The following is a 23288-nucleotide window of genomic DNA, read 5'->3' as shown; positions in this document are numbered from 1 at the left end:
GGCTGAATGGCGTAATTCTGCTCCTTTGGTTCTTTCCGCAATCAATGAACCAGCTTTCAAGGACTTTTCATCTCATGGTCTCATTATTTATTGCTATTTATTTATACTTGCATTTGCATAGTTTGTTGTCTTCTGCACTCTGGTTGAATGCCTTGGTTGAGCAATCTTTCAATGATTCTGTTACGGTTTCTATTCTATAGATTTGTTGAATATGCCCACAAGAAAATGAATCTCAGGGTTGTATATGGTGACATATAAATACTTCAATAATAAAATTTACTTTTGAACTTGAATAGATGGTGTGAGCACAGTATCATTTGCTGTAGCATGGAAGGCCTAGTGATGTGTAAGATTAGTTAGAGGTTGTTGACAAATGTCTCTAGTTTCTGGGTGCTGGCAGGCAAATCATCAAGAGCCTATTTTGTTGCTTAGCTATGAAAGTATTCCAAGGTGTTGCTGATACGAGGTCTACCTTTTAATTTTCAGTCCATTTCTTTTCATTTTAGAATATTTATGATCAATTGTAGTTGAAAGGAAAATCTGGTTATGGTATGAATTTGATATCAGACAGTATTCAACAATAACTTAAAAAATATATTGTAAGTGGGAAAGTAAGGTATTAGTAACTTTTTTTACAGTACCTCATTTTAAAAATGAAGAAAAATGAACACCAAAAAAACACCTTGGTGTTTTACTTTACAATTAACTTTCCTACGGATATGAATACAGTACTTTTTCCACACTGTCATTCCAGTATCATCCACTTTTAAGGGATACTCCCAGAGATGCACCTTTGTAAAGAGCTAAGAGCTGTAAATTGAAACCAACCTGAGAACAGTGCTCAGCTGAGACTATGAGATTTTGTAATAGACCTCAGAATGGGTATTCCATCAAATAATTTCCCCTGATCAGATGACTGAATAGTTTAAAATGAACCAACATCTGAAATATAAGCCAAGGTTCTACAATTGAATATTTACATAAAGCTATAGTTGCTGCAGTTTGTTTATTGATTTCTGATGAGAATTATTCTCCTGTAGTGATTAAAAATACAAAACTTTCAAATTTTGGTTAGGTATAAAATTTGAGGATAAAGGGTTCAACAACTGATCTAAAAGGAATGAAATCTGATACGAGAAAGCAACTTAAGCTTTGTAGTTTAGAAAGGATAGTGGCAGAGGTGAGTTGATGATATGACCTGAGAGTTTAGCTTCAAAGTGGTCCAGGGCCATAGAAGAGAGACAAAAAAAATATTAAAAAGTAAATCCTGAAGGATGAATGTCCATATTAGAAACTAGTATGCCAGAATACAGAGGTATAATTTGATTGTATTAAAGTTGCATGACTGGGTTTAGCAGAGAAGGAAGTAAGTATTAGAAAGTGGCTGTTGTTGGAGCCAAGCACAACTGTTGAAGAGTCCAGCAAATAGATCTGTAGTTAAAATATATGGGAATAGATTGTTCACCATTAGGAACATTGACTTACCTGTATTTGTTTAAGTCGAACAAAAAAAGAAACATTTTGACCCACTCCGATTCACCTGCAACTGAAACAGGTGGATGCCATCTCCCTGGCCCTACGTTCATCTGTGGAACATCTGGATAGTAAAAACACCTGCACTGGACTATTGCCTAACTTTGTATTCAATATTATAATTCTGAGTAGACTCATCACCAAACTCTGAGGCTTGGGAGTTCAATACCTCCCTCAACAGCTGGATCCTTGCACCTCCTGACAAACAGACCAGAATTAATCAGGATAGGCAGCAACACCTCCACCACAATTATTCTCAACACTTGTGCTCCACAAGGTTGTGTTATCTACACCCTGTACACTCATGATTGCGTGCCCAGAGTGTTATAAATAACAAGATGTCTTGAAAGAATGAAACTCAGTTTAAAAAAAATCTGCAGATGCCAAAGTCTAAAATGAAAACAGAAATTTCTGGAAATACTCATTAGATCAGACTGCATCTGAGGGAAGAGAAACAGTCAACATATCAAGTCGAAGACCTTAGCCAGAATTAGGGAAGAATTTTATCCCCGTATCTCTCTCTTCTTCCCTATTCTCAATGTTTCCAGCATTTCCTGTTTTTGTTTTTAAAAGTGATTGGATAATGTTAATATCCAATATTCCTGGAATTTGGAAATGGAGACAAAGACTATAGCAGCAAGGCAATTAAATTGAGTCTGCATAAAGCATTAGTTTGACCACAACAAGTTTCATGATGATGATGATATTAATCATTAATGAATGGTGTACTGGGCATTCAAAAAGGGGATTGGTCAGAATGAGTGAGTAGGAACATTTGAGATCGTTGATTTTGTGTTGCAGTGAAAAGATTGAGAGATGATGAGAGGCTGTAGGGAGAGATTGGGAGAAATTGGGAGTTCTTAAGGTAAGAGGGAGGTCCACTTTGGAGAGCTGAAGATTACTGACCAACATGAAGCAAATTACACGAAGCACCAAAAGAACATGTCAAACTCGAGGTAAAAGAATGAAGCTAAAATCTCTGGGGCTGAGTTTTCTGGGATATATGAAACAGTTTTTGTTTCAGTCCTTTTTAAATTATTGTCTTTTTTGTAGTATAATGATGTTATTTCTGCTTTTGCCCTGAAGTAAAATAATTCATTAACTTTTGCTCTTGTTTTCTTTATCGTTCACATCGTTCTTCTTTGACCCATTCCCGTCTAGTTGGATAAGCCTTTGGGAAATATTCACAACAAGCCCAATAAACTCCCATAGTTACAATTCTGATTACTATTTTTTTCCCATTTCATTTCCACAAGTGGAGTAAAATACATGGAAATTTTACTGCTTTGACTCGGGAGTACATTGAATAATTTTACTAGGACAAATCAGCATCTCCTTTGTAGAAGCTTACACAGCAAAACTGTATAAATTTAATAAGCAAAATCAGATTTGGATTCATTCCAAGTGGCTGTTGAAACTGGGCAATTGTTGAAAAAGTCCCAATCAATAACCCAATTTGGTAATTTAAATACTGTATCTGAGAATGATTGTAACGTCATTTAACATTATCATTTGCACTTGAGTTTAAACTATATTTTGGGACTTTTGTTTTGTTGACTTACCTATGCAAGATAATTAGACTGAGAAGGATAAATGGTTATCCAATTACAAAAAAGGATATTGCCTGCCATGTTAAAAAAAACTTAATTCTTATGCCTTAGTCTTCTCAAAAGGCTTCACAATGAACTACATCAATGTTTGCACTTGCTTATAAAACTCTTTACAAATAACACAGCCTCAAAATATGCATTTTTAATGATAAATTAGGTTTTAGAATTGGAATTAGAGTCAGGTTTAATATCACTGGTGCATATCGTGAAATTTGTTTGTTTTACAGCAGCAGTACATTGCAATATATAATAACTAAATTACAATAGAAATGTTTTTTAAAAATTAAATTAAATATGTGTGCAAAAAGAGAGCCAACAAAATAGAGGTAGTGTACATGAGTTAATTGTCTATTAGAAGTCTAATGGCAGAGGGGAAGAAACTGTTCTTAAAGCATTAAGTGTGTGTCTTCAGGCTTTTGCACCTTCTCCTTGAGAAGAAAGCATGTCCTGGGTAATGGGGGGGTTCTTATTGAAGGACACCGCCAATTTGAGGCATCACCTTTTGAAGATGTCCTCGATATTGGGGAGGCTAGTGCCCATGATGGAGCTGGCTGAGTTTGCAACTTCTGCAGCTTTTTCCGATCCTGTGCATTGGCCCCTCCATGCCATTTAGAATGCTCTCCACAGTACATCTATAGAAATTTGAGAGTCTTTGGTGTCACACCACGTCCCCTCAAACTCCTGATGAAATATAGCCGCTGTTATGCCTTCTTTGTTATTGCATCAATATGTTGGGCCAAGGATAGATCTTCAGGGATGTCAACAGCCAGAAAGTTGAAACTGCTGACCTTTTCCACTGCTGATTCCTTGGTCTTACTGATATTGAGTACAAGGTTGTTGTTACGAGATCACTCAACCAGCTGATCTCTCTCACTCCTATACGCCTCCTCAACACAGTCTGAAACTCTGCCGGCAATAGCTGTGTCATAGGCGAATTTGTCAATGGTGTTTGAGTTGCGCTTAGTCACGCAGTTGTGGGTGCAGACAGAGTAGAGCAGCGGGCTAAGCACACATTCTTGTGGTGCACCAGTGTTAATTCTCGGTGAGGAGAAGATGTTATTTCCAATCCACACTGACTGTGGTCTCCCAATGAGGAAGTCAAGGATCCAGTTGCAGAGGAAGGTACAGAGGCCAATGTTTTGGAGCTTGTTAATTAGTACTGAGGGTATGATAGTGTTGGAACGCTGAGTTGTAATCAACAAACAACAACCTGACATAGATATTGTCTGTAATTAACAAATAGCAACCTGACGTAGGCTAATTTTCCAATGCTGAGTTCACAGATTGACCGATGGAGCTGACAAATTAAGAAGCTGAGTCATTATTCCAGGTCTGAGGTCAAATATGCAACTTACTGTTAACTCAAGACATTGTCCTTGAACTGAGTGACTCAGTGGACCCTTTCAGATAGCATTTAGGTGTTAACCACATTGGAAATCTGGAATCACACATAGGTCAAGCTAAAGTGAGGATGACATATTTCTTCTGCTGGAGGTCAAAAGTAAACCAAATGGGTTTTTATGGTATTCAACTAGTCTTGTGGTTGTCATTACTCATAACCATTTACAAAAATTCCTTGTTATTAACTATATTTAAATCTCACAGCTGCCTTGGTGAGATTTGAATTTGGATTGCTGGATGACTAATTCAGTATACTAACTGATGCCTCACCACTATACCCATAATGGCTGTCTGCTCCCTTGAAGATAAGGACTCTTGTTACATAAGCAATGGCAAGCACTTACAAACAGCAATCAGGTAAATTATGACGTTCATGTCAGGCAATATTTATGGAAAGAATACAAACATTTTAGAGTTAAGATTTTTCACCAGAACTGAGTAAGATCAGAGATGAAAACTTGGTGTGAATCAGAATTAGGTTTATAATCACCCTTATATGGTGGGAAATTTGTTATTTGGGGCAGCAATACACCACAAAGACTAAAAAGTTACTGTAAATTTCAAAATAAATACTGTAAAAATAACTGAAAAGCTAGGTCGTATTCATAGGTTCACGGAGTATTCAGAAATCTGATGGCAGAGGAGAAGAAGGTGTTTCTGAATCACTGTGTGTGGGTCTTTAGCCTCCTGTATCACCTCCCTGATGGTAACAATGAGAAGAGGGCATATCGCAGAAGGTGAGGGTCCTGGTGACAGTAAGGCAGTACCTTTTGAAGGCGTGCTCAGTGGTGGGGAGGCTTTTGCCTGAGATTGAGCTGGCTGAGTTGACAACCCTCTGCAACCTCTTGCAATCCTGTACATCGAAGCTTTAATACCAGACCGTGATGCAACCAGTCAGACTGCTTTCCACTGTACATCTATTGAAATTCGTGTGTCTTTGATGATGTGCTGAATTTCCTCAAACTCCTTACAAAGAGGAGCTGCTGATGTGCCTTCTTCGTGGACAACTTGTCCAGAGGAGGTTTACAAGAATGATCTTGGGAATGAAAGGGCTAACATACCAGGAGTGTTTGATGGCTCAAGGCCTGTACTCGCTGGAGTTTAGAAGAATGTGGGGAATCTCATTGAAGCCTCGTCATTATCATTATGTGCCATGTTGTGTGACATGGACGGTCATGGTCTATTCACCATGATTAGTCTTGGCAAATTTTTCTACAGAAGAGGTTTTCTATTGCTGCCTTCTGGGCAGTGTCTTTACAAAACAGGTGACCCCAACCATTTAAAATACGTTTCACAGATTGCCTGGCATCAGTGGACGTATAATCAAGGCTTGTAATGTGCACCAGTTGTTCATACGACCATCCACCACCTACTCCCACGGTTTCACATGACCCTGGTCAGGGGGCTAAGCAGGTGCTACACCTTGCCCAAGGGTGACCTACAAGCTTGCAGAGGGAAGGAGTGCCTTGCACCTCCTTTGGTAGAGACGCATCTTCACCCCACCATCCATCATTGAAACCTATCGAATATTAAAAGGCCTAAATAGAGTGGATGTGGAGAGGGTGTTTCCTATAGTGGGACAGACTGGGACTAGAGGGCATAGCGTCAGAACAGAAGAATGTCCCTTTGGAACAGAGCTCAGGAGGAATTTCTTTTGCCATGTGGTGTTGAATCTGTAGAATTCATTGCTACAGGTGGCTGTGGAGGCCAAACCATTAAAGCGGAGGTTGACAGTTTCTTGATTTTGTAATGACATCAAAGTATTGGGAGAGTAGGTAGGAGAACGAGGTTAAGAGGGATAATAAATCAGTCGTGATAGAATGGCAGAGTAGATGCGATGGGCTGAATGGCCTAATTCTGGCCTTACGATTGCATCAATGTATTGGGCCCAGGATAGATCCTCCAAAATGTTGACAATCAGGACCACCCTTTCCACAACTGACTCCTCACTGAGGATTCGTGTGTGTTCTCCTGACTTCCCCATCCTAAAGCCTCCTCGTTGCCATTTGAGATTTCACTAACAACAGTCACGTAATCTGAAAATTTGTAGATGGCAGTTGAGACTTGCTTTATGACATAGTCAAGAGTAGAGCACTAGGCTAAGCATGTGTCCTTGAGGCACTCCTGTGTTGATAGTCAATGAGGAAGAGATGTTATTACCAATCTGTACAGACTGTTGTCTGCTATTGAGGAAGTCAAAAATCCAGTTTCAGAGTGAGGTACAGAGACCCGGGTTTAGAGGCTTGGTGATTATTACTGAGGGGATGATGGTGTTGAATGCCGAGCTGTAATCGATTAACAACAGCCTGTCTATTACTGTGAACAAACATGAGAGGAGGCATTCAGGAAAGAGTTCGAGGTGGAATCATTATCTGAAATCACAAGAAAAATTGTGTTGAGAATGGAGATCTAAAATAAAAAACAGGAAGTGCCGCACTCCTGGTCTGGGTGTCTATAATATGGCTGAGCAGAAGATGTGCTGTTATTTGAGCTTCATTAGAACACTGTAACATATAAAAAATGCTAAAGGAATTCAGCAGGTTTGGCAGCATCTACAGAAAGGAATAAACAGTTGAAGTTTTGGGCTGAGACCAGTCAACAACACTGGAAAGGAAGGGGGAAGAAGCCAGAATAAGGTGATGCATGGACAGTGTAGAACAGTGTAGAAGGCAGAGGACAGCGTGGTCAGAGTGGAAGTGGGATGTTGAATTTGTGTGGCAGGCAACCAGGTGCTCAGGATAACATTTGTAAATGGAAGGCCGATGTTCTGCAAGGTGAACATGGAATTGCAGTTTAGTTACCCAATGTGAAAATGACCGCATCATGAACAGAAAATGCTGAAAGGAAAATTGAAAGGTACATGTAAATCATTGCTTCACCTGGAAAGAAAGTGTGGGCTGCCTGGGCATTGGAGATGGAAAGGTTCAAAGCATGGATCTCTGTGGCTAAATGGTGAAATCCTGTAGGAAGTGGTTTGGTTGAACCAAAAAGTGACCTGGAGGGAAGAGGCAGGGAATGAGATGCTTTTTGTTGTAACATCACGCTTTAGTTTTTGGAAGCAGTATGGAGTGATCCTTTTTGAGTGTAATAGTGGCTTAATGAGCAGGGGGTGTTATCTTCCTCTCTAGGAGGAAGAGAAAAGATGAGAGCAGAGCATCAACACTGCAACACATGGCCCCACTCACTCCCTCTTCTACAGTCTGTGGTGGAAGGGTATACTGAACATAGAATATTACAGCACAGTACAAGCCCTTCGGCCTACAATATTGTACCAACCTTTTAATCTACTCTAAGATCAATTTAACCCTTCCGTCCTACATAGCCTTTTTTTTCTATTATCCAGTATCTGAGACCGCCTTAAATGCCCCTAATAGTAATAGAACATATTACTATTTAACTACTTATGGTTCTATTACTATTTATTATTTATGGTGCAACTGTAACGAAAACCAATTTCCCCTGGGATCAATAAAGTATGACTATGTCTAATGTATTTGCCTCTACCACTACCTCTGGCATACATTCCATGCACCCACCACCCTCTGTTCAAAGAACTTGTCTCTGACATCCCTCCATACTTTCCTCCAGTCACCTCACAATTATGCCCTCTTGTATTAGCCATTTGTGCTCTGGGATAAGTTCTCTAGCTGTGTCTCTTATCACCTTGTACACCTCTATCAAGTCATCTCTCATCTTTCGGTTTAAAGAGAGAAGCCTTAGCTCACTTAGCCTATCTTCATGAAACATCCTCTCGTCCAGGCATCCAGGTAAATCTCCTCAGCACCCTCTCTAAAAGATCCACATCCTTCCTATAACAAGGCGAACACGATATTCCAGGATTTTTAATATTCATCATCATTGTCATCATCATTATGTGCCTTGTTGTATGACATGGGCGATCATGGTTTCATGACCATGATTGTTCTTGGCAAATTCTACAGAAGTGGTTTGCCATTGCCATCTTCTGGGCAGTGTCTGTACAAGACAGGTGACCCCAGCCATTATCAATACTCTTCAGAGATTGCCTGCTTGGTGTCAGTGGTTGCGTAACCGGACTTGTGATATGCACCAACTGCTCATATGATCATACACCACCTGCTCCCTTGGCTTCACGTGACCCTGATTTGGGGCTAAGCAGATGCTACACCTTGCTCAAAGGTGACCTGCAGGCTAGCGGAGAGCGTCCTTTGGTAGAGACATATCTCCACCCTGTCGCCCAGATATTTGCATTTTAATATTAGCATCGGAGAGTATTCAGACTGGCTGCATTACTGTCTGGTGTGCTGGTGGGGGGGCTACTGCAAGGGATCATAGCAAGCTACAGAGAGTTGTAAAATTAGTCAGCTCCATCATGGGTACAAGCCTCCATAGTATCCAAGACATCTTCAAGGAGCGGTGCCTCAGAAAAGCAGCTTCCATCATCAGAGCCCCCACCACCCAGGACATGCCCTCTTCTCATTGTTACCATCAGGAAGGAGCTACAGAAGCCTGAAGGCACACACTCAGTGATTCAGGAACAACTTCTTCCCCTCTGCCACCCAATTTCTAAATGGACAATGAATCCATAAACATTACTTCACTACTTTAAAAAAAAATTCTGTTTACTTATCTTAATTAGCTATTTAATATACTGTACGTATATAGTTACTGTGCAGTTTTTTTCTCCTATATTTATCATGCATTGCATTGTAATGCTGCTGCAAAGTTAACAAATTTCACGACATAGCTGGTGATATTAAATTTGTTTCTGATAGGGTGGAAAACTGGGAAATTAGAAAAGATGCCTTACAGGAAGCAATTGGGGGCTGGTGGAGGTGAGGTAGAAAATATTGTTAATGTAGCCTAGTGAAACATTTTCTTCTGCATTCTGTATTGATACGTGGAGTTTTGAAAGGATTAAAATTAAAATTTTTATGCTGGTTCTGAAAATTCTGTGCTGGAAAAGCAGGTGTCAGAGAAATCAAACATAATTGTATATTACAGCAGAGGTAATTTCACCATTCCAGGTCTATCCATAAAATGTTCTGCTTTGTTACTTGCTCATTGGATCCAAAGATTATGCTCCACTGTAATGTTAAATTATTAATAAGGTCATGTAGATATTTAAGAATGTGTAGAAAATAAAATCCTCCTAACTGGCCTTGTTCATTAGCATACATTTTTTGGCAACAACTGTAGTGCTGTAAAAAATTCCATGTTATTATTGTGACTAGTCTAATAACCTCATGTCTTAGAGCATCTCCTATTGTAATCTATTGAATGTATATATGCACTGTGGTTTTTCTAATTGTTTGTACTGGTGGAGAGTCCATAATAAGAGTTCGTAACTTTTGTGGTTGAGGAGGCTAGGTTTAATGCATTTGAATGTCAAATGAGTAAAGTCATACTCTTTTTACAAATGCATACACATCCATTTAGTAATTTGTTCAATATCCAGTTTGTTTATATGGGAACATTAAGTTTTTAGATGGGTGGAATAAATTATATCACAGATATTGTGTCTTGCAGTTATTTGGTTGATGAGTCAGATTTATATATAGTGGAAATTGTTTTACTGCAGTAAAAGCATTTTTTTAAACCTTGAAGTGAAATGGATTTTGCTTGGCCAGTGAAACTTGTGATCAGCTGATTTCTATCGTTCTCCACCGTAGAACCCGTAGAGTAGTAGTCCTTCCTCAATGCTGACTGTGCTAAAACATGCAGAGGCTGTGCTTAGCACCTTTTGCAGTGTATCTCTGACTCTTTTTTAAAATTCTCTTTGTCCCTTTCTATCTCTCGTTCATTTTTTTTCTCTTTGCTCCCATCTCTGTCTCTGTTTTTATTTGTTCTCTCCCTTCCTGAATGGTTTTTATTTGCTTTCTTTTCTCCCTTGACACCTTGGCAGCAGGGTAACCTTCCCTACGGAAATCATATCTGCATATTCAACTGTGAAGCAGTAAAGGTAGGATGTGTTTAGTAGAGAGTGTTTTTCATTGCTGATGCTGTTATAGATCATTTTTGTAGGACTTGCTTTGAGATTATTCTGAGTAACAGATGCAATGCAGCATGAGCTCTGTCGAGGGAATGCATGTTATTTTTGCTGCATAGCCAGACATTTATGTATATTACAGCAGAGGCAGTGCCATCACTCCAGGAATGTTCCGCTATGCAGTACCACATTTTATTTTGTTGTATCTTGCCAATTGCATCTGAAGATTTTGCTCCAGTAATATATATTTTTATTGATATTCAGGATATCTAAGAAACAAAACAAATGGGAGATCGCCTCTTCTGCTTTAACTCATTTGCATGGAATAGCACGTGCTTACATAATTTGGCAAAAACCAGGTTCTGCTGGATTTGACATTGCAATTTTTTGCTGTTGTGCAGTTAAAGAAATTCTGCTAACATTATGATCAGTCTGATGAATAATTTTTCATCTCCTGTTGCATTCTACTGGACAATCATAAGCATGCATGTGCTTATGTGTGTTTTGAGCTCTTAATGTCTTCAGTCAGGAGTGTTAACAATATACCATGATTTCATTCAAATTAGTTTAATAATTTCTTTCTGTTTATTACTTAACTATTAGAGTTTTGTCTCCATGTAGCTTCAGTCTCTCAGCCAGTCTCTTCATCAAGAGGGATGTTTTTAGTAGCAGTTGTCTTCTCCCTCCCTCTGTAGTGTAATGTTTAACATTCTCAGCTATAGTTTCTAATGTGAAGTGACTGAATTTTAAACAAGTATTTATCTTGTATTATGGAAAATTGTTGGGAGGGCCAAAGTTTGTATTGGGTTACTGTCCTGAAGTTGCTATCCTGATAATAAGAGAAGAGCGAGCAGTAGGCAGTCAGTGCATAGTTGCCCTTTGGCCATTTCCCTTACAAATAGGTATACCTCTTCGAATACTGTTGAGGAGGATGTTCTTTCAGTGGTCAGGTTTCTGTGACTTGTGATTGGCTTTGAGGCTCAGAGGAAAGAGTACAGTCACTTAGTGTGATACGTCAGTAGTGAAGGAAACGGACTGAAGTTTCTCTGTGCACAGGAGAGGTGTCAGGGCCTAGGATGTCTCTGAGCAGCTGCATAAAATTCTTGTGGGGGAGGATGAATAGTCAGAAGTCATTGTACACATTAGTAGAAATGATATAGGCAGAACAAGGGGTGAGCTGCAGAATGAGTTTAGGGAGCTGGGTAAGAAATTAAATTTTAGGACTCAAGTAGTGATCTCTTGATTACATCTGGTGCCACGTGCTAGTGAGCCCAGGAATTAAAAGATAAGACCAATGAATGCATTCACTTCTGCGGTAGAGGTGACCTGTACAACAGAAGCAGGTTGCACTTGAATTGGGGGCTGGGGGGAGGATACAATATTCTAGTGGGGAAATTTGCTTTTGCCACCAGAGAGTGTTTAAGGAGGATACAATATTCTAGTGGGGAAATTTGCTTTTGCCACCAGAGAGTGTTTAAATTAGGGTGGCAGGGGCTGGGTCTAGAGAGTGAAGTCAGTGAGAATACAAGGGTATGTGCAGCACCCTAAGGGTGTGAGCCTAGCAATCAGGATAGCCATCAAGGTTGCAATAAAAAGGCAGATAGGACCACTGCTTTAAATTGAATCTATTTCAATGCCTGTAAACTAACGGTAGGGCAGACAAACTGAGCATATAGATTTCAGGACTGGGATTTTGTGGCCATAACAGAAACGTGGCTGAGAGATGGGCAGGACTGGCAGCTCAAATACTGATGCTGAAGGGTGTTGCCTTTTTGATAAAGAGGCTATAAGAGCATTGCTTAGAGGAGATATTCATGAGAAACCATTTGGCGAGGATATATTTAGAAATAAGAAAGAGTTGGTCGGTAACGTTGTGCTATAGACCTCCAATAGTCATTGGGTACTTGAAGAGTGGATGTGCTGAGAAATTGTAAGCAGTGTGAGAATAGTAGGGTGGTGCTAGTGAGAGATTTCAATTTTCCCAGTATCATCTGGGCCACTCAGAGTGCAAAGGGCCTGGATGGGGCAGAATTTGTACGGTGTCCAAAACAGTTTCTTGACGCTGTTATAGAGGAACCTACTCAGGAAGGAGCAATGCTGGAACCTTCCCTGAGGGAATGAGGCAGGCTAAGTAACTGAGGTGGCATTTGGGGAGCGCATTGACCACAGTTCCATTTGTTTTAAAGTACTTATGGATAAAGTTCTGAACTGAAGGAAGGCCAACTTTGTGGACATTGGACAGGATCTAGCTGGGGTAGACTTGGCAACTCTGTTTAAAGGCAAAGAACAGTTGGTAAGTAGGAGGCATTTAAAAGGGTTATATCAAGAGTCGAGGGGCAGCATATTCCTGATGGGGTGAAGGGTGGATATATCAAGTTCACGGAACCTGACTGATGAAAGATATTGAGGCCCTGGTCAGAAAAAAGAAGGAAATGTACATCATGTTTAGGCAGTTGGATACAAGTGAATCCCACAACAAATATAAAAAGTTTGAGAGTTGGCTTAAGAGAGATATCAGGAAGGCAAAAAAAAAGTGTGAGAAGGATTTGGCAGGCAGGGTTAAAGATAATCCCAAGAGGCTCATATTCACAGTATAAGTGCGACTACGGAAGGCTGGGTCTGCTTAAAGACATTCAGGACTGCTTAGGTTTGGAGCCAGAGGAGGTGGCTGAGATTTTTAATGTCTATTTCTCCTCAGTGTACACCAAGGAGAACATCATAGATGCCAAAAAAATTAGGGAAATAGGTCTTAGAACCTATGAATACTTCTGTAGGTGTGTGGTGGAAAGTGTGCTGACTGGCTGCATGATGGCCTGGTATGGGAACACCGATGCCTTTTGAGCAGAAAATTCTATGTAAGGTTCTCAGTGCATCATGGTAAAACTCTCCTAACCTTTGAGCACATCTACATGAAACATTGCCATAGGAAAGCAGCATCCATTGTTGAAGATCCTCACCATCCAGGCCATGCTCTTTTCTCACTGCTGCCGTCAGGTAGAAGTTACAAGTGCCTCAGGACTCTCACCACCAGGTTCAAGAACAGTTACTACACCTCAACCATCAGGCTCTTGAACAAAAGGGGATAACTACACTCATTTAAAGACACTCTTATCTTGATATTTCATGCTCATTATTTATTATTATTTATTTATATTCTCCATTTGCACAGTTTGCTGTCCATTAATCCTGTTTACAGTTACTGTTCTGTAGAATTGCGAAGTATACCCACAGAAAAAGATTCTCGGGGTTGTGTGTGGTGACAACACACCACCATACATGTGTGGTGACACGTATGTATGCTGATAATAAATTTTACTTTGACTTTGACTTGGATATTATGAAGAAGAAGGGATTTGCAGCCATGAAGCACATTAAGATGGTCAAATCCCTGGAACCTGACCGAATTCATCTCTAGACCCTGTGGAGGCCAGGGAAGAAATTGAGGAGTTACTAGTGGATATATTTGCTTTGTCGTTAGCTAGTGATAAAATTCCAGAAGATTAGGGAGTGGTTAATATTGTTCCATTGTTTAAAAAGGGTAGTAGGGAGTTATAGACTGGTGAGCTTGACCCGTTGTAGAAAAGTTACTGGAGGGAATTCCAAAGGACAAGATCTACCATCTACAGTCAAGGCCTGATCAGAAATAGTCGGTATGGTCTTGTAGTGGGTGGTCATGTCTGATGAATCTTTTGGAGTTTTTAAAGAGGCAATGATGAGGATAGATGAAGATAGGGCAATGGATGTTGTCTCTATGAACTTTAGTAAGGACTTTGACAAGGGCTTGCATGGCATGCTGATCTGGAAGTTTAAGCCATGTGGGATTCAGGGGTAGCCAGTGAGGTGGATTCAGAATTGGCTCAATAAGACGAAACTGAGGGTGATAGTTGAAGGTCAGTTCTCCAACTGGAAACTTGTGACTAGGGGCTGCCCTATGGGGTCAGTGTTGTGATCTGTGTTATTCATTATTTATGTAAGTGATTCTGATGTGAATGTACCTGGCATGATTAGCAAGTTTGCTGATGATACTGATTTGGGGGAATCTCATTGATGGTGAAGCAAATTGCAATGAATTACAAAGAGATCTTGATCATTCAGGGAGATGGGCTGAGGAATGGCAAGTGGTTTTCAACCTAAATAAATGTAAGGTGATGCATTTTCAACATTTGACTTGTGCAGTGAATGGAAGGGCACTGATGTATGTTGTGCAGCAGAGGGACCTGGGAGTATGGTTTGCTGAAATCCGCTGAGAAATTAGAGGGAGTGGTGGAGAAGGCATTTATTATGCTGGCCTTCATCAGTCAGGACGTGGAGTTTAGGAGTACAGACATTATGATACAGTTACATACAGAGTAAGTCATTGGTGAGCCCACACTTGGAGTACTGTGTACAGTTTTAGTCACCCTGTTATAAAAATTTGGTTTTTGAGAGGAATGATGAAAATATGGAAGGACGGAGTAACAAACGAGGAAGTGTTGCGAAAAGCCGGAATAAGAGGAGAGCTGATGTCATCAATCAGGAAACAACTGGTGGAATTTCTGGGACATGTACGAAGGAAAGAGAAGCGTGAACATCTTGCAGTAACAGGAAATATTAATGGAAGAAAAAGTCACCGTCGACAGCGCATGACATTCTTGAGTTACGTCAAGGGGTGGACTGGCAAAAGTTTTGAAGAGCTTATTAGAATTTGTCAGATTAAAGACAGACGAAAGACCATGATCACCCACATCACAAGATATGGCACAGAATGATGCTGATGATATTATAGAAAAGATATCATCACGCTGAGGAGAATGTAGAACAGATTTATGAGGATGCTGCCCGGACTAGAGGCCTGAGTTACTGCTTGTAGCATAGGAAAATGTGGGGTAACCTCATAGTTTATAAGATTATCAAGGGTATGAATAAGGTCATTGTCTTTTGCCCAAGGGTGTAAGTCCAAAAGTAGAGAGTGCAAATACAAGATAAGAAGGAAGGGATTTAAAAGAGACCTGCGAGAGAGAACTTCTTTACACAGAGGGTGGAAAGTATCTTGAATGAATTGCCTGAAGAGTGGTCCAGGTGGGTATAGTTGCAACATTTAGTAGCTATTTGGATAAGTACATGGCGGGGAAGGGCTTGGAGGGTTATGGGTTAAGCATAAGCAATTGGGAAGAGAAGGGATGATGAAGACTCAGTTTCCTTGCAGTATTGCTTTATGAGTGTATAACTTGTGATTTTAATTGATTTTTTAATTATATTCTCAGCAGCCAATTGCAATAACTGTAAACTATTTTCTTCTTGGTAGTCTTTTTGAAAATTGCTTAACTGGAGAAAAACTATTGAATTTATGTGGCTGTTTCAGACCCATAAAGTGAAATAGAACATTTGTGTTTTTGATGTGCTTTGCAGGTTTATGGAACTAACACCAAGTGAGCTGTTACTGTAGGAAAGCAAGTTCTCTCTCTTCTGAGAGAGAAAGTTGCATTTTAAAAAAAACAGTTTAAGCCTACTGTTACCTAATATCATGACATACTGGCAATTAAGTGACTTGTGCAAAGCAAGTCTTTGCAAACAAAAATAAATAGATCTTTTTGAGCAACACACATCAAAGTTGCTGGTGAACGCAGCAGGCCAGGCAGCATCTGTAGGAAGAGGTACAGTCGACATTTCAGGCTGAGACCCTTCGTCAGGACTAACTGAAGGAAGAGTTAGTAAGAGATTTGAAAGTGGGAGGGGGAGGGGGAGATCCAAAATGAGGGGGAGGGATGGAGCCAAGAGCTGGACAGGCGATTGGCAAAGGGGATATGAGAGGATCATGGGACAGGAGGCCCAGGGAGAAAGACAAGGGGTGGGGGGAACCCAGAGGATGGGCAAGGGGTATAGTCAGAGGGACAGAGGGAGAAAAAGGAGAGTGAGAGAAAGAATGTGTGTATAAAAATAAATAACGGATGGGGTACGAGGGGGAGGTGGGGCATTAGCGGAAGTTAGAGAAGTCAATGTTCATGAAGTAAATGTTCAATCTTTTTGACTTTTTTTTGCTGGAAAAATGTTAGCCGAGGTAATCCCTGCAATTCAGCGTTGCTGTAATATCTGCACTAAAGATATCAGCTCTTGATGTTACATCAAGTAACTGGAGGAGGGTGGACTTGTGGAAACAGGATGTTCGAGCGTATGACTTTCTGATTGTAGACAGAAGTGTTTGCCCAACCACAATAGAATCTGCAGATGCTAGAAATCCAAGCAACACACATAAAGTGCTGGAGGAACTCAGCAGTTCAGGCAGTGTCTATGGAAAAGAGTAAACAGCCGATGCTTCAGGCTGAGACCCTTCATCAGGACTGTTTACTCTTTTCCATAGATGCTGCCTGGCCTGCTGAGTTCTTAAAGAGTTTGCCAGTTGAGTCACAGTGGCTTGATCTTCTCACCATACTTTCCAATGCAGAAGGGGAAATAAGTTGCTAATTAACTTGTTTTATGTTTTAACACCAATTATTATTTTATCATTTGCCGCCATTCCTTTGGCTCCATAAGTAGCAGAGAACTAACCAACTGGAGCAGGCAGCAACCAAAGTACAGTGGCAGGCAAAAATTTGGTCAAAGTGGCAGGTCAAAATTTCTGTTACTGTGAATAGTTAAGTGAGTAGAAGATCCAAAAGTCATAAAGTTAAAGATGAAACATTCTTTTCAACATTTTAAGCAAGATTAGTGTATTATTTTTGTTTTGTACAATTTTAGAGTGGGGAAAAAAAAGGAAAGGAGCACCATGCAAAAGTTTGGGCACCCCCAAGAGATTTGAGCTCTCAGCTGTGTACATACATCTATTGATGCTTCTGGACACATCTTCAGTGATGTTCCTGGAATCATCGGGTGTTTTGGGTCTTTCAACATCATACAACCTCCTCCAGGTGACCCAGCCGGGGCTGATCAGACCCCAGCTTGTGTCCAGATGGCTAGCTACTTATGACTCCATGGCTCCCCTCTTTTGAGCCACAGCCATCTTGAGGCCCTCTCTGCCGCATCGGTGGTACTGCGGATGGCTCTCCTCTTCCTCTCTCCCTCGATGCCCAAAATGCTGAAGGCCCTAACTAAAGAACGGGCTATGAATCCCCTACAACCAACCTCCAATGAGAGACACCTCACTCTCCATCCAGCCTGCTGACAGTTGCTGACCAGTCCTGCGTACTTGGAGAGCTTCCTTTCAAAGGCCTCTTCCAAGCTATCTTCCTATGGGACTGTCAGCTCCAGCAGCACCACTTGCTTAGTAGACTCAGACACTAGGACAGTGGTCGCAGGGTGGTGGCTGCGATATGGTTAGGGAACTTCAGCTGCCATTTGAGGTCCACCAACAGCTGCCAGTCCCTTGCAGAGGTCAGGATGCCTGCAGATGTTCTTTTGGCAGGTATTGGCTGCTCCCCAGCTCTGACAAAGGCAATGGTCTGCTTGGAGGGTCGGGACCGCTTCGCCCACTCAACTCCTGCGCTGACAGCTTCAGCAATGGTCTTCAGGACCTGATCATGCCTCCACCTGTACCATCCCTCACTGTGCCCTTGCACAGCCGCTGGGGATGTGCTCCAGGGTTCCTCGCTTGGAGCACAGTGGGCACGCAGATGACTCTGCCTTGCCCCATGTGTGCAGGTTTGATGGGCTTGGAAGCACATCGTACACTGCCTGGATGAGAAATTGGATGCAGTGTGGTTCGGCTTTCCGAAGATCAGCCCAGGTCACTTTCCTCTCAATCGCATTCTCCCATCTTGTCCAAGCTCCCTGTTGCTTCATTCCCACTGCCTTGCAGGCTCTCATCTCCTCCACTACTGCTCTCACCTCCTCCTGAACTAGACGACACCTTTCCTTCCCTCTGGTGTCCATTTGGGGAGTTGGAAAGGATCCTAGCCCAGCTCGGCCTTGTGTGACCACTCCCACCAGCCTCCTGTGATGCAGCCTCGCCTCTGCCTCCTGAACAGCTTCCCCTGCCCTCCACTTCCTGCCAGTACTTACTTGGATCCCTGCTCTAGCCACCTTCGGGTCACTTGAGTCCCTATACTGTAGCACTTCTCTGGCTCTTGTTACCTTGAATTCTTCCTCCAAGGATTTGAAGGGCAGTTGCAGTTTGTTGTGGTGTCCATAGAGTGCGATGCTGCTCAGGCTCTTTGGCAGCCCCAGCCATCTCCTGAGGTGGTTGCTAACCCTCCTCTCTAAGGTTTCGACTGTCGAGATCGGAACTGCATAGACGAGGAGGGGCCACAGGTTTCTGGGAAGAATGCCATGCTGATATAACTTTTACCAAGATCTCAGACCTTAATTAGCTTGTTAGGGCTATAGCTTGTTCACAGTCATCGTTAGGAAAGGCCAGGTGATGCAAATTTCAAAGCTTTATAAACACCCTGACTCCTCAAACCTTGTCCCAACACTCAGCCCATGGGCTCCTCTAAGCAGCTGCCTAGCACTCTGAAAATTAAAATAAATGACTCCCACAAAGCAGGAGTAGGCTATGAGAAGATAGCAAAGCGTTTTCAGGTATCCTTTTCCTCAGTTCGTAATGTAATTAAGAAATGGCAGTTAACAGGAACGGTGGAGGTCAAGTTGAGGTCTGGAAGACCAAGAAAACTTTCCGAGAGAACTGCTTGTAGGATTGCTAGAAAGGCAAATCAGAACCCCCGTTTGACTGCAAAAGACCTTCAGGAAGATTTAGCAGACTCTGGAGTGGTGGTGCACTATTCTACTATGCAGCGACACCTGCACAAATATGACCTTCATGGAAGAGTCATCAGAAGAAAACCTTTCCTGCGTCCTCACCACAAAATTCAGCATCAGAAGTTTGCAAAGGAACATCTAAGCAAGCCTGATGCATTTTGGAAACAAGTCCTGTGGACTGATGAAGTTAAAATAGAACTTTTTGGCTACAGTGAGCAAAGGTTTGGAGAAAAAAGGGTGCAGAATTTCATGAAAAGAACACCTCTCCAACTCTCTCGAACTGTTAAGTACAGGGGTGGATCGATCATGCTTTGGGCTTGTGTTGCAGCCAGTGGTACGGGGAACATTTCACTGATAGAGGAAGAATGAATTCAGTTAAATACCAGCAAATTCTGGAAGGAAACATCACATCGTCTGTAAGAAAAAGCTGAAGATGAAAAGAGGGTGGCTCCTACAACAAGATAATGATCCTAAACACATCTCAAAATCCACGATGGACTACCTCAAGAGCTGCAAGCTGAAGGTTTTGCCATGGCCCTCACAGTCCCCCGACCTAAACATCATCGAAGATCTGCGGATAGACCTCAAGAGCAGTGCATACAAGACGGCTCAAGAATCGTAACTAGAAGCCTTTTGCAAGGAAGAATGGGCAAAAATCCCCCAAACAAGAATTGGAAGACTCTTAGCTGGCTACAGAAAGCGTTTACAATCTGTGATACTTGCCAAAGGGGGTGATACTAAGTACTGACAATGCAGGGTGCTCAAACTTTTGCTTTGGGCCCCTTTCCTTTTTTGTTATTTTGAAACTGTAAAAGATGGAAATAAAAAAAGTAATCTTGCTTAAAATATTAAAGAAATGTGTCATCTTTAACTTTATGACTTTTGGAAATCAGGTTATCTTTTGCTCGCTTAGCTATTCACAGTAACAGAAATTTTGACCGGGGTGCCCAAACTTTTGCATGCTACTGCAGTGGCATGCAAAAGTTTGGGCACCCCGGTCAAAATTTCTGTTACTGTGAATGAGAATGTTCAATTCTTTGTCCAATTCACAGCTGCTGATTTTAGCAGTATAAATGAATTATAAAGTGCCAGCTAGATGATTATAGTACAGCTGCGCATCCATGGGTTTTGAGCTTTGCCCGTTACTTGGTGACTGTGGATTGATATCTAAAAATAAAACTACTTCTAGTATATATGACCTCTGAGGAAAGATTTGCAAGCTCACATGAATAGCTCTTCTATGCTTACAGTAGAATTTTATCAATCTGCTCAGGTCAGAAGAAAAATATTATTTAAGAAAGCAGAATTCTAACACTTCCTTTCTCCTTTTGCCTACAGTCCTCAACCTTATGTAAGCAAATATTTGCATTTCTGATATTTTGTCAAAAGTACTAATGTTTCTCTTAACGGTAACATAGCAGTTAGTGCGATGCTATTACAGCTCAGGACATTGGAGTTTGGAGTTTAATTCCAGCATTATTTGTAAAGAGTATGTACATCCTCCCTGTGGAATGCATGGTCCAACGGGTTCTCCGGTTTCCTCCAACAGTACAAAGACTTTCCAGTTAGTAGGTTAATTGGTCATTGTAAATTGCTCCGTGATTATGCTAGGACTAAATCAAGGTTTGCAGGGTCTATACCACGCTGTATCTCTACATATATGATGCAGTTGATAACGTGTGAAGAGGAAATTTCCAGTGCAGTTCGTTAGAGTCATTAAGTAAAAAGCCTTGTCATTCAAACATTTTTACAAGGTGTGAAAATGCATCTTCATCTAAGTCGGGCGTTCGCAACCTGAGGTCCTCAGTTACTGGCTAGGGTCAATGGCATTAAAAAGAGTGGGAACCCCTGGCTAAGTAGACCTTTTAATGTTGCTAATGGTACCTAGCAAACTGATCGTTACATAATCTTGACTAGTGTAGCAGAGGAATTTGCTAAAAGGAAATATGTAACCGGATATCTTTTTGAACTTAACTTGGTGTTGGGCAATTAATAAAAAATTCTTAAAAGAAACTTCCAGTAAAGCCAATTAATTAGGCACAATTGCTTCATGTCTTAGCTGGCACTATGGAAATCAGACACTCAAGTGCCTCAAATATTCACCCCATTTATTATTTGGGAAGAATTTCTGTGCATTGTGTCAATTGTGTAACCTTGATGTTGAATAACATTTGTAGGGTCCCCTTCCCCAGTGGACTATGGTATGCACTACTTTTTGGTTCAGTTTCAAACCTAGTGACCAGAACGTGCCAAATATTACTCATGTAACCCAGCTCGCAGTATTCATTACCTAGACAGTAGATTTTTGAACCAGCTTGTTGTATCTTAGTTGGTGGGCTAAGTTGAATCCCTGTAACATAAGACTGAAGCACTTCTTGAGGAAATGATCTTTGGTTTTTGTGAATAATTATGCAAAAAATACTAGAATCCTTTCACTAAGTTTAATATTTCACCTTATAAAACTAAATATTACAACCTGAACTATATGCTCTTCTCAGTCAGTGAAGGAAAGAAAGTCCTCCACAGTATGATTTGAAAGATGTGAAACAACAGAATGAATTGAGATGATTATAATGATGTATTTCCCTTAACTAAAAACAAAAGATTCCTAGAAATACTTGGAGTTGTGTAACATCTTTGGAAGGGAAAAGAAAGAAAGTTTTAGGTCAGTGATTTTTCATCAGAACTGGAAAAATGTTGAATAGAACGGACTTGGAAGAGGGCAAAATTAGCAGATGGCTCTGTGATGGGTTGGGGCTGTAATATAGGAATGATGGGATGAGAGGAAAAAGGGATGTTCTAAGAGACAAATAAAGATACTGGTGATGTAAGTGCCATTAGCTATAAGCAGACTCATTTACCAATTGCAATCTTTTGGAGACGGATAGAAAGGATTATAGTATAATGAATAAACTCTCTACAGGTATCAATTTTAACCGACATTTCGATGATAGACTTTGCCATCTTCATCATAGATGATGCCTGGGCATATCTAGTCTGGTGGTGTTTATAACCCCCTGTCGTCTGTCCCTCCTGTTTGGTTCGTCCTTATCAATCAGGTTTCCGCTGTCCCACCTTGCTTACAGTCGAATTCCATTGCTTACTTAGAGCGAAACCTTTGTTAAAATTCTTTTCCTCTAGTTTTATTTCAATGGCTTTCTTCACCAGATGGTTCCAAAAGCCAGTGGTGCAGCTCTGTAGTTCTAATGCTGGAACACTGAAGTGTCCAGTTGAAATAAGAAGTACTCTTATATAGGAGGGGTACTCTAAAATACTGTAGGAGTTACTGTTGAGCCTCATTGGAAATGCGTAGGACATAAAGTAAGAAAGGGACAACGTAGTAAACTAGATTTGGGGTGACTGAAGTTCAGAACTATGCTAAAATGATTGGTATTCTGTCTCTTTATTCATTACAGTGCACTAAAATGAATGTGTTTCATTATTTCATTGGAAGGGTTGTTTTAGGTGGGAATGGAAGAAGTGAAAGAGCATGTATTGCCTGTCTTTTCCATATGTAAAGTGCTGTGGGAAGCCTGAGGGTAGTAAAAGTCAGGCGTGGGGAGGGTGGTGGAGGACTGCCAAATCACACACTTAAGGAACAACATTGTTTTTTTTTTCTTTTGATATCATCTTTTTATTTGCAGATTCTTTCATTAACTTAATTTCTCATGTACACTACCTTGCACACTGCATTTTTTTTACCTTATACCAACTCTCTCCCCCACCCACCTTTCACCCCCAACCCTTCAGGCTTTATGTTCTTCTTTTTTCACTGCTGCAGTATTAAATTAAAACTTTATGTTTCTCCAACTTTTTCCAGTTCTGATGAACAGTCATTAACCTGAAATGTTAACTTTGTTTTCTCTCCACAGATTCTACCGTACATTGAAAGTTTCCAGTATTTCTTGTTTCTATTTTCCAGCATCCACGGTATTTAACTTTTTTTTTGTCTTAATGATTTTCTATTTGCATTTCATGTGTAATTTGAAATCAGCCCCAATTTACCTGAGTAATGTTGTGCTGAATTCAACACTGTGACCTTTACTGTATTGTGATTTATAGCTTAAGTTAGTATACACTGATACGACATATGATGGAATGGACAA

At 40.8% G+C, this 23288-nt stretch overlaps 1 protein-coding gene across 4 annotated transcripts in view; it reads left to right on the top strand.

The window, feature by feature from the left end:
- The window catches only part of kcnab2a (potassium voltage-gated channel subfamily A regulatory beta subunit 2a), a 293607-nt gene that overhangs the window by 37019 nt on the left and 233300 nt on the right, over positions 1–23288 (top strand). For all 4 annotated transcript variants that reach the window (XM_072244814.1, XM_072244817.1, XM_072244816.1 and 1 more), the window contains exon 2: positions 23055–23112. The gene's annotated coding sequence lies outside the window, so the exon portion shown is untranslated. The remainder of the gene's footprint in view (positions 1–23054; positions 23113–23288) is intronic.

Source organism: Mobula birostris, chromosome 27 (genome assembly GCF_030028105.1).
Source record: "Mobula birostris isolate sMobBir1 chromosome 27, sMobBir1.hap1, whole genome shotgun sequence".
Taxonomy (NCBI): Eukaryota; Metazoa; Chordata; class Chondrichthyes; order Myliobatiformes; family Myliobatidae; genus Mobula; species Mobula birostris.
This window is presented reverse-complemented; position numbering and strand designations above follow the sequence as displayed.